The 12,610-nt window shown below is 39.3% G+C and overlaps 1 protein-coding gene across 4 annotated transcripts in view; it reads right to left on the bottom strand.

Moving 5' to 3' along the window:
• DOK6 (docking protein 6) overlaps positions 1-12,610 on the bottom strand; it is a 723,957-nt gene that overhangs the window by 584,898 nt on the left and 126,449 nt on the right. Inside the window, exon 2 of one of the 4 annotated variants that reach the window (XM_089664045.1) lies at positions 5,708-5,742. The exons of the other annotated variants lie outside the window; for them this stretch is intronic. The gene's annotated coding sequence lies outside the window, so the exon portion shown is untranslated. The remainder of the gene's footprint in view (positions 1-5,707; positions 5,743-12,610) is intronic. 4 annotated transcript variants of the gene reach the window in all.

The raw sequence follows: 12,610 nt of genomic DNA on the forward strand, positions 1-12,610 counted from the left end.
GGGTTTCTATGGCCGAGCAGCTGCATCCAAGCCTTACATCACCAAGTGCAATGCAAAGTGTTGGATGCAGTACTATAAAGCACGCCGCCAATGGACTCTAGAGCAGTGGATACAAGTTCTCTGGAGTGACAAATCACGCTTCTCTGTCTGGCAATCCGATGGACATTGGCATTGTGGCAAGTGTAAAGTTTGGTGGAGGGGGGATTATTGTGTGGGGTTGTTTTTCAGAGATTGGGCTTAGCCACTTAGTTCCAGTGAGGGGAATTCTTAAAGCATCAACATACCAAGACATTTTGGACAATTTGATGCTTCCAACTCTGTGGGAACATTTTGGGGATGGCCCCTTCCTGTTTCAACATGACTGCACACCAGTGTACAAAGCAAGGTCCATAAAGACATGGATCAGCAAGTTTGGGGTGGAGAAACTTGACTGGCTTGACCTCAACCTGATAGAACACCTTTGGGATGAATTAGAGAGGAGACTGCGAGCCAGGCCTTCTCGTCCAACATCAGTGCCTGACGTGAAGCTGTTATAGCTGCAAAGGGTGCGCCAACACAATATTGAAGTTTACGGATGAAGACTGGGATGCCATTAAATTTCATGTGTGTGTAAAGGCAGGCATCCCAATACTTTTGTCAATATACTGTATGGAAACGATGATAGTTCTTTTCACTATCAAAATAATTTATTGTTAGTTACAGCATTAAAGTGATGACATGAAATATGAACAAAATATATCCTTCTATAGTGTGAGTTTATCTCAGTCCAGAGCACTAAGTGTTATTTCTCTTTGCTGCCTCATTCATCTGCTATCATCATGAGTCACTTCTGACAAGTTTTCCTGACACTGAGAGATAAAGAGGTGAGGGAGCTCTAGCACACAGCCTGTCATTGACAGCCTCAGCTCTGTTCCTGTGTGATACGTGAAGGGAGGTGTGTCCATTCCCTCTAACCAGCTGTCACTGAGATCTGCAGAGTGTAATTTCAGCTCCCCTTGCTTTCTGAAAGCTCAGACAAGCTGTAGAAATTTTACACTTTGAACTGCCGTAGAGAAAAAAGGGCTACAGATAAACAGGTACAACTTATGCATGGGGTTTGTTTCATCTCTATGTATCACCTGAGACTGTATAGAGTATATGTGAGGGTTTACTACCACCATAAGTCACAAAGACCATACTATTGCCATACACACTGAGGAGATGATTTGTTAATATGTACATATGCTCTGACTCACTTAATCTTTCATTTTCCATTTTCTGGGGAAAAAAGAGACACACAGAGGAAGAATAGGAGGGTAGGTTGGAAATTAAAATGGTATGGATATTCCAGAGGAAGAAAAAAGTAGGGGAAAGGGGGGCAGAATGGGAGAGAGAAAGGGAGGAGCAGCCCCCACAGTTCCCCACCAAGGCACTCAGTCTAGGTGTCAACCATGACAGTAGTATCCCTGTATAAGAACCAGGGGGTCTAAATTTTGTATTTTTCTGATTGTTCTCTTAGATCAGAGCTTAGTTGCTCCATTAACTGTATATCGGCCACCCGATCCAGCCACTGCTCAATAGTGGGTGGGGACGATTTCTTCCACATAGCTGGTATACAGGCCTTAGCTGCACTGAAAAGATTTTTAAGAAGAGAGTTTCTGCAATGCTTTACTGATAAAGGAGTGAAGTGCAGTAAATAGGTCATTGAATCATCTGCAAGAGACACACCTGTGAATAATGGTTTTGACTGTAGTTCAGAAATTCTGCAGAGAGGGGTAGTCCCAAAAGGTGTAACGTAATGTGCTATCTACTTGGTAGCATCTCCAGCAGAGGGGAGATATGGATGGGTCAATTTTGTGTAAGACTTGTATGGTTTTATACCAAAACATCATAATTTTGTACTCATTCCCTTGGTAGATGTTGGCTGTGGACACTTCATGTGTGCAAAGTAGTATAGGGTCTTTTTGGGGTTGTGTAAATGATATCTGTAGGTTACCTTCCCATTTCCGTAGGATGGTAAATTCTCATGGTTGTGTGTCAGAGGTCAGCATAGACGAAGACAAAAGTAAGGAATGTCTTAAAGGGGTTTTATCTAGACATAATCATTCAAAAGGAGTGACTGGGCATAGGTCCTGGTGGAAATGCAAAATTGATTTGAAAGGGTGCTGAACTGGGGGTTGGTCATGGAGTTGTGGAGTTCCTAGGACTTGCATTACACTCCTGTTTTGATCAATTCGTCTTGCTGCATTTGAGTAAATACAGAGCAAGCTTGATGATATATCATTATTGTTAGGAGTTATATTACACTATAAATTGCATTTTTAATTAGGAAATTCTGGAAGACTTAAAGTGTAGAAAATGTGTTCTTCATCCCATTCCCATGGAACAATGAGTTGTCTTGCCAAGAAGATTTTGTAGCTAATAACATTGTTGATACATTTATAATTACATAGTAGAAGCAGCAGTACTGCTGGATTGTAAAAGATGTTTGATAAACTAATAGCTTTCTCATATTTGTTAGTTAACAAATTAATCTTATAGTCTACTAGTAAGTAATAATTATACACAAGATATGAGGCTGTAGAAACTTGGATATTTGTATAAAATACATTTCTAAAATATAGATTGCAAAAGCACATGTTAAATAGATTAAAGTATTTGTAAAGCCAAAAACGTTTTTTTAATTTTTGGATAGAATGTGAAAATATTACAAGCTACAGAAATTCACCCTCAGTATTTGCCCTGGTGACCATTGTCTTTGATACAGAAAGTGATGGGAAATCCAAAATGCTTGGTTGTCACAGGAAGAGGAGGTAAGGGAAAATTTACCAATGGGTAAGACCGTTCTTGTAGCAAATGTCGAAGAGGGAATATTCTCTTGCTTTGGAGAGATCTCCTTTTAATTCCTGCTGTATCTCTGTGACACAAAATAAAGTAAGAGATTTCTATTGGGACACACACAGAAATGCTTTATACAGTTGCAAGAAAAAGTATGTGAACCCCTTGGGATTACGTGAAGTTTTGCATGAATTGGGCATAAAATGTGCTCTGAACGTCATCTAAGTTACAACAATAGAAAAACACATTCTGCTGAACATAATACTACACAAACATTAGATGTTGCCATGGTTTAATTGCACATAACATGTAAACATTCACAGTGCAGGGAGGAAAAAGTATGTGAGGCCCTAGCTTAATGACTTCTCCCAGAGCTAATTGGAGCCAGGAGTGAGCCAACCTTGACTCCAATCAGTGTGATGATATTGGATGTGTTGCTGACAGCTGTCCTGGTCTTAAAAAACACACACCTGTTTTGGGTTTACTGGTTTCAAGAAGCACTGTCTGATGTGAACCATGCCTCGCAGAAAAGAGCTCTCAGAAGACTTACGATCAAGAATTGTTGACTTGCATGAAGCTGGAAAGGGTTACAAAAGTATCTCCAAAAGCCTTGATGTTCATGTGTCCACGGTAAGACAGACTGTCTACAAATGGAGAAAGTTTAGCACTGTTGCTACTCTCCCTAGGCATGGTCGTCCTGTAAAAATGACTGCAAGAGCACAGCGCAGAATGCTGCATGAGGTAAAGAAGAATCCAAGAGTGTCAGCCAAAGACCTACAGAAATCTCTGGCACATGCTAACATTTTTGTTGACACATCTACAATAAGGAAAACATTAAACAAGAATGGAGTACATGGGAGGACACCACGGAGGAAGCCATTGCTGTCCAAAAAGAATATTGCAGCACGTTTGAAGTTTGCAAAAGAGCACCTGGATGTTCCACAGCACTACTGGCAAAACATACTGTGGACAGATGAAACCAAGATTGAGTTGTTTGGGAAGAACACATAACACTATGTGTGGAGAAAAAAAGGCACAGCACACCAACATCAAAACCTCATCCCCACTGTAAAACATGGCGGAGGGAGCATCATGTTTTGGGGCTGCTTTGCTGCCTCAGGGCCTGGACGGATTGTTGTCATTGATGGGAAAATGAATTCCAGAGTTTATCAAGACATTTTGCAGGAAAACGTACGACCATCTGTCCGCCAACTGAAGCTCCGCAGAGGATGGGTGATGCAACAGGACAATGACCCAAAATTCATGCAAAACTCCACGTAATCCCAAGGGGTTCACATACTTTTTCTTGCAACTGTATATACTTTAAAGTGGTTCTAAAGGCAGAAGGTTTTTTTTTTACCCTTAATCCATTCTATGCATAAAGGTAAAAAACCTTCCTGCTGCAGCTCCCCCTTCAGCCCCTTATAATAATTACCTGAGCCTCATCTTGCTCCAGGAAAGTGCATGAGAGCCTCATTGGCTCACACAGTAGTGGGAGCCATTGACTCCTGCTGCTGTCAATCACAGCCAGTGAGTCAATGAGGAGAGAGCAGGGGGTGTAGCTGAGGTGCGCTCTGTGTGTAAATGAATGGTGTCCATGCATAGGAGCGCACCTGCTCTTGTGCCCCCATAGCAAGAGGCTGGCTATAAGGGGCAGTCAGTGTGGAAGAGGAGCCAAAACCATTGATAGGGGACCCCAAAACAAAGAGGATCATGGCTACTCTGCTCAAAACCATTGCACAGAGCAGGTAAGTGAAATGTTTGCAATTTAAAAAAACCTCCAACCTTTAGAATCACTTTAATGTTGATGTTGTAGATTGAAAAAAGGCCTTTTTAAAAAAAAAAAAAAAAAAAAAACTGTATTGGAATCTTGGCCTGTCTGTTTGTAGTCTACTGCTTCTACACTATGGAAATGTTGTGTGAAATTTAACACAGAATGATGTTGCATGATTACAAATTGAAAATAAAGATGAAGAACATTTGTGTATTTATTTAGTATACTTAAACAAAACTCAAACAGAACATAAGATCAAGCAACTAACTTATATAATAGATTATACTAAAGAAAGTGTTAAAGACACCTATGTAGCAAAAACAAGATAGATACCTAAAAATGTATCCATGTTTTTGGTTAAAGAAAGAAATTTAACAATATACAAACTTGCAGCCTCTCTCTCCCCCATACATACAATATAAATACTTATCTTAATTTTTTCTCCAAAAAAGGTTCACCCAGAGGTGTGACAGGTAACTAGCTTTTCATTTTCAGTCATAAAGAGCTTCCACTAGATGATTCCTACTTAGTGATCTCTCTAAGTAATGTATTGGAATTTTTCTGTTGATCTCTTTGTCCCTGACACACATTACTGATAAATGAAGGACAGGATAAAGCTTTAGGAAGTGGTTCAGGATTGGCGTTTTGAAGCAATGTATCAGCTATACATACTGGGTATGAAGAACTTAGTAATCAACACAGACTGCCAGTCATATAGATTGCAAGTGGTAAACTTTGGTTACACCAACTCATTTACATGTTCCTACATCATCAATAGTTGTTGTCAATACTGAGGTCCAAGTAGCACTGGCCAAACTTCCACAAGTACCAAGGGTGTATTGTAACTTATTCCTCAAATATTACATTATTTTTCTTTATTAGGCACTATATCTTGAAATTCTGTCTTTTATCTATGATTATAAAACTGCATCTGACACATCTTTTTATTACTACTTACTGCTTTATACTTAATTCATATATTTTTATGTTAGAAATGTTCATTATCAGTTAAGCAATTAGGAACTGTGTATCTTTTTTTATTCAATCTCAGTAAAGAATTTGGAGGCAGAACAACATCATGATCAGAATGGCACCTTAAATGGTAACCAATCTTACCTCCTACTTGAATGACTTGGTGCTTCTGCTGGTTCCTGAAATAGAGAAAATGGAGTATGATAAGAACCATAGGGCACTTTGAGCTTACTTAATTCTAGTAAGTGACTGCCCTATAAAAAAAAAAGTGATAATGTCTTCAATGGCAATGAGTGTAACAATGTATCTTGAAGTAAAATTTAATAATAGACTCAAGTTAGATGCAAAAGTATTTGGCTCATTTGGCTTAATAACCAAGGCAGAAAAAGTATAATATTGTATATGTCCAACAAAAGTTGCCATTCTAAAACCCTGTGCATGTTCCTTCACATACACACATGGTCAGATGGATCAAATCATTTTCCAGCACTGAATGTTTACAAATTTTGTCTGCTGGAAACATTTTCAGGAGTGTAAATAGATAATTATTAATGTTAGAATTAAAGATCAGCGTATCAGCTATCCAGGTTTCAACATTCCACCTGAATCATAACGACTATCTCTAATACATGTTTGTGAACCTTTGGTGGTTTCCTCCATGCTGGCTTCATGCACACTATCCTTTCATTTTCTACACCCAGCTAGAATGAATTTTTAAATTAGATACAACCTCCATTTAAAAATATTTCAAGAACAGTTTCTTGCATTTTTCGATGCGCACTAACAGCTGAAAGCTGAACACATTTCACCATTGCTCAGACAACTAATCACTGTGCCTCTTATTCTTACTTATCACCAACCTCTCCAGTGGTTTTCAGTGCTTCTTTGCTAGAGCTTTTGCTGATTTTTGTCAATAACATACTGTTACTGATAAGTATTGATAATTTAATCACTGCCATTAATCCTAATCATGTCTTATTATTTCTTACAGTGGCTAAAATTTGGTGAAAAGGCCACTACCATTCACACAGACAGCAGGGCTAACCAAATCAATATTAAGGTCTGAGGGTATGCAGGATTTATTTAAGGTCAATAATTTGCAGAGTGGTTTATAAAATGGAGGCAGACAGTACACTTACAATACAAGTGATACAAAAGGTAATGACTGTGGGTGATGAGCTGATGGAGAAAGTACAGTTTATTAGCTAGAGGTGGGATAGGCCTCTCTGAGGAAATGAGTTTTCAAAATTCACCTAATGGTGGATAGAGTAGGAGATAGTGGGAGAGATTGGGGTAAGAAGTTCCTTGAAGATAAGAGAGGCTTTGTAGAAGTCTTGGAGGCGTGTTGGAGAAGGTGACAAGAGAAGAGGTAAGAGGTAAAGAGTAAGAGGTCTTGGGAGGAGCAAAGACAAGCGTTTGGTTAGTATTTTGAGATGAAATTGTTGATATAGCTAGGGACAAGGTTGTGGAAGACTTTCTACATTGTTGTTAGTATTTTGAATTTTATTTGAGGGATTGGTAGCGAGGGGTAGCAGACACTGAATGGTTGATAAGGTGGATGAATCTGTCAGCAGCATTCATGATGGACTGAAGGGGATAGCCTATGTAAAGGTAGACCAACAAGGCAATCATCATGGCAAGAGGGAGTGAGTTAATAGCTTTGTGGTGTCATTAGTTAAGAAGCGGCATATTTTAGAGATTTTATAGAGATTGAGGCAACATGATTTGGACAGTGAATGGATGTGGTGCTGGAAGAAGAGTTCATAGTCCAGGATTACAGATAGTAGCCTGGCATTTGGAGAGGGGCTCATAGTTGTGCCATTGATCTCAATAAAGAAGTCAGAGGAAGCGGCATGGGAGGGAGGAAATATTATGATCTCAGTTTTTGATAGATTGAGTTTGAGGAAGTGTTGTGACATTCATACCAATATGTCCATTAGTAAATTAGTGATATGCAAGGAGATTGATGGGGTGAGTGGAGGGGTAATAGGATAAATGTGGATGTCATCAGCATAGAAATGGCATTGGAAGCCATGGGTGGTTAATGAGCAGCTATTGGCTGACCCAGGGTGGAGGTGTAGATAGAGAATAGAAGGCATTTGAGGATGAAACCGTGGGGAAGTGGGTAGAAGTGGTAGAGTTGTAAGTGACACTGAAGGTGCGGTGGGATAGGAACCAAAAAGTCATGGAGGCCAAGGAGATGGAGTTTTTTGCAGAGGAGGGAGTGGTCAACTGTATCAAAGGCAGTGGAGCTGTCCAAAAATATAAGTACAGAATAGTGATCATTGACTTTAGTGATCAATAAGTCATTAGTGAGTTTTAAGAGCAGCAGTTTCTGTGGAGTGTTATGTACAAAATACAAACTAAAAGGGGTCAAGAAGGCTGTTATCAGTAAGGCTATAGCTTGGGCAGTTGTAGTCTAGGTGTTCTAGGATATTGGCAGTAAATGGGATAAAGGTGATGGGTTTTGGTTGTTTAAGGAGAAGTATGGGAATAAAAAAAAAAAATATCTATACTCATCTGCATGCTACAGCATCAGTGTGATGTTGCACTTGTTCCCGCCTAAGAACTGTGAGTGAGTACATGACCACTGACTGTTCAGTTCTCAGTCAGCTCTGAGCACAAAGAGGTAACTGTCAGTCACCACTCTCTGCTCTGCCCCTCCAGCGTTTGCTGGAACACAGGGCTGGGGAAGGGGTTGGAGCAGTTAGCTCTGTCTCTGGCTCTCAGCCACATGCTGAGAGACTCAGCCAGCTGCTGATCAGGTGTGTGATTGGATCCCACCAAAATGGTTGGGATCCTTACATGAAGGGGTAATGTGATGTCAGCTAACAGTGGGTTTTAGCCTGCTGTAGGCTGATTTTGGTCACTGGAGAGCAAGCGTAGGTGCACTACTGTGACCCAGAAGAGAAGTATGACCATCAAAGCTTTGACAATGCTTCTCTTTTAGGATTGGTGGGGTCTACTGATGTTTTTTTTAAGTATGGGGGTTACTAGTGCATGTGTTAGAGGGTTGGGGAAAACGCCAGTAGCGAAAGACAGGATAAAGATGTGAGTTAGAGAATTTAGGAAAGAGTTGAAGAGTGATCATAGCAGTTAAAAGATGACAGAGTTCAGGGGGCAGATAGTTATGTGCTCACTAAGAAAAAAGTTTAGGAGCCTCCTCTATCATACTAGGGTTAAAAGAGGAAAGTATTGACTTTACAGGTGATCATGGAATGTTAGATATTTGTAATATAGAGATCCCATCCCATGAATTGCATCAATCGTATTTTTTATCGGATTGGCAATCTCCTGGGTGTGAGTGAGTTAGTGAGGGGACTCAGTGCAGGAAGTAATAGAGATTCAAAGGTAGAAAAGAGTTGACACAGACTATGAGAGAGGATACTAATAACAGTGATGAAATAGGTCTGTTTGGCAGTGCAGAGGTAGGAATTGTATTTTAGGAGGTCAAAGTTATGCTTGGTGAAGTCTTGCTGCAACTTAGTTTTACACCAGAGATATTCAAAAGTAGTGAGGTTATGTATTTTAGACTTCATGCGTCATCTGTTTACCAAGTTTTTAGCAGACAGAACCTGATTCTGTGTGTAGTGAGGGGGTGATTGTGTCCAGCAAGGATGAGAGTGAACTGTCATAGACAGAAAAGGCTAGGTTGGGGAAGGATAGGGGCGAGACTGAGGGTCTGTTGCAGAACGGGGGGGGGGGGGGGGGGTTGTCTTTTGCAGAATAGAGAAGAGAAGGGTTAAAGTGGAAAAGGTTTCTACAGGTAACTGTTTGGTAGTTGGAGGAAAAGAAGGTGAAAGACAGAGAGACTGAAACTAATAAGTAGTGATCAGAGTGAGGAAAACTCAGGTACAATTGACTGTCTGCAGCACTTTATTTATTTACATTAGCATTTATATGCATTAGCATTAGCACCCTGAAATACAGGGTGTTGCCTTCTCAAAATGTTATCAGCATTTGAAATAGTACAATCTCTGAGAATATAGTACAATCTCTGAGAAAACACACACACACTCACATACCATTTAAAATTAAACTAAGATAGTTGATAAGATATGGAAGGAGTGGGCTAGGGAACACAAATGTTACAGAGGTGACAATGGTCTAAAAACTGTTGAATAGTAAAGTGAGAAAATGGGAATACATTTATGTCTTTCATAGAGTGGTTTGGTTCTGAGAAATTATGTCCCACAGATGTGCAGTGATCATGTTCCTTATGTTTTTTATGACATGTCTGCATACATTCATTCTTTTTCATAATTTTCTGTCCTGTTTCACCAATGTAACATCCTTGGCTGAATTTCTTGCAATGTATGAGGTGTACCACAGTGCGTGACACTTGTTTAATGGATTAACCAAGTAGTACAGTTCGCATAATTTGTTGCGGCAATATTTCATTTCCTTTTTTTGCATCTCTGTAATCAGAATAAAGCTTCCTGCTGATTAAAATATGCATGAGGTTGAATGGTTGCCCTAAATCCACAACTGGGGGGTTTTGAATGATTTCTTTTAGAGTTTCATCCTCTGTAATGATGAGTTGGTCTTTGATTATTTTTCTTAACCCTTATTTGTTTTTTCTCTTTTGTTTTGCAGATTTTCTCTTTGGGTTTCAAGGCAATGTTTATGCTTGAACTGATGGTTTTGTTCATGTAAGCTTTCTTAAGGAAGGATTCTGCTAGTCTTCTGGGTCAGAGCATATGCTGTGATATCTGATGGCCAGTCTGTGCATGATGGCTCATTTGTTATAGTAGGGGTGAAAGCTGGAACTGTAGAGATAGTTTCATTAGTCAGTGGGTTACCTGTATCTTGAAGTGAGAAGTGTGTTATCCTTACAGAATACTGTGGTGTCTATGACATTCACAAGTGTGTATAAATAGTCTATTTTAGTTTGATTGATTAGTGAAATTTATTAAGTGTGAAGAGAGTGAATTTTTTAAAATATTTTCTTCACCTTCTGTTCATATGTTGAAAATATCCTCATTATAGAAACTATATATATAAATATAGAGTAATGTATGTATATTGTCAGGGGGGCTACCTGCCATTAGGACACACTGATCAGTGCTCACAGCATTTGGTGGCCAGTCAGCTGCTGGTTTTCCAGCGTGCTTGTTTGACATAAGCCATTCATGACATTGACTTTTGTAAGACGGGCAGCTGTATACATAGGCCAAATGTCTGCCGTTTTCTACTACACTGGCTGATTTAGGATGATATTTGGCCCGTGCATACCTGGCATAAGGGTACTGCTAAGGAATGGAAAATAACTCCACAACATGCAAATGTATTTATAGCTGACCTATAGGAAAAATTCCTGAACAACATACAACAAAAGCCATGTAGATACTATTGATATATCGATTACATTTTCATCATATGGACAGAAGGTGAAGAAAATCTAGAACAATTTTACTCTTTGATCAACACATTTCACCCATCAATTAAGCTAAAAATGGACTATTCAAACACATATGTCAACTAGTCATCACAGTATACATCAGTGATAACAAGATGCATACCTCAGTATACAGAAAACCCAATGACAAATGCAACTATCTCCACAGTTCCAGTTTCCAACCCCCAACACACCAAACAGGTTATCATACACAGCCAGGCCATCAGATACTACTAAATATGCTCAGAACCAGAAAACAGAGATTAACATCTCAGAATACTAGCAGACCCCTTCCAGAAGGTTACATGGACAAAATTCCTTACAAGGACAAAACCCCTCCTTCCTTCCAGGCTACAAGGACAAAACATCGATACAAACATAAACAAGGCCTTAAAAACCAGAAGAGAAAATCTCCTCTAATACAAAGAGAAAAAAAACAAATAACTGTGTAGTTCTAGTAACCACATACAATCAAGTACTAGAAGGAATAGGAAAAATAGACAATATGTACTAACCATCATAACAGAGGATGAAACTCTGAAAGAAATATTTCAAAAACCTCAAATATTCCATTTAACCTCAGACATAAACTAATCAGCAAGAAACTTCATTCTGATTATGAAGTCACAAATAAAAGAACCAAGTCCTGCAACAATAACACTGCAAACTGTGCAGTAGAATCAAACTATCAAAAAATGTCACACACAAATGGGACCTTGAATGTCACAGGATCATACAGCTGCACCTCCAGTAATATTGTGTACCTCATCCATTGCAAAAGATGTAGCAAAGGATCTTACATAGGTGAAACAGCACTGAAGTTGCAAAGAAGTATACAGGTGCGTCTCAATACATTAGAATATCATCAAAAAGTTAATTTATTTCAGTAATTCAATTCAAAAAGTGAAACTCATATATTATATAGATTCATTACACACAGAGTGATATACTTCAAGCATTTCTTTTTTGTAATTTTGATGATCATGGCTTACAGCTAGTGAAAACCCAAAATTCAGTATCTCAAAAAATTTGAATACTGTGAAAAAGTTCAATATTGTAGACTCATGGGGGTTTATTTACTAAACCTGGAGAGTACAAAGTCAGGCTCACTTCTGCAGAGAAACCAATCAGCTTCCAGGTTTCATTGCCAAAGCTTAACTGAACAAGCTGAGGTTAGAAGCTGATTGGTTTCTATGCAGACGTGAGCCTGACTTTGTACTCTCCAGGTTTAGTAAATAAACCCCATGGTGTCACACTCTAATCAACTATTTAACTCAAAACACCTATAAAGGTTTCCTGAGCCTTTAAATGGTCTCTCAGTCTGGTTCAGTAGGTTATACAATCATGGGGAAGACTGCTGACTTGACAGTTGTCCAGAAGACAGTCATTGACACCCTCCACAAGGAGGGTAAGTCACAACAGATCATTGCTAAAGAAGCTGGCTGTTCACAGAGTGCTGTATCCAAGCTTATTCATGGAAAGTTGAGTGGAAGGAAAAAGTATGGTAGAAAAAGGTGTACAAGCAACAGGGATAACCACAGCCTTGAGAGAATTGTGAAGCAAAGGCGATTCAAGAATTTGGGGGAGATTCACAAGGATTGGACTATGGCTGGTGTCAGTGCTTCAAGAGCCACCACACACAGACATAT

The sequence above is a fragment of the Staurois parvus genome, unplaced genomic scaffold (assembly GCF_062004578.1).
Source record: "Staurois parvus isolate SC_StPar_1 unplaced genomic scaffold, SC_StPar_1.0 ptg000045l, whole genome shotgun sequence".
NCBI classification, from domain to species: Eukaryota; Metazoa; Chordata; class Amphibia; order Anura; family Ranidae; genus Staurois; species Staurois parvus.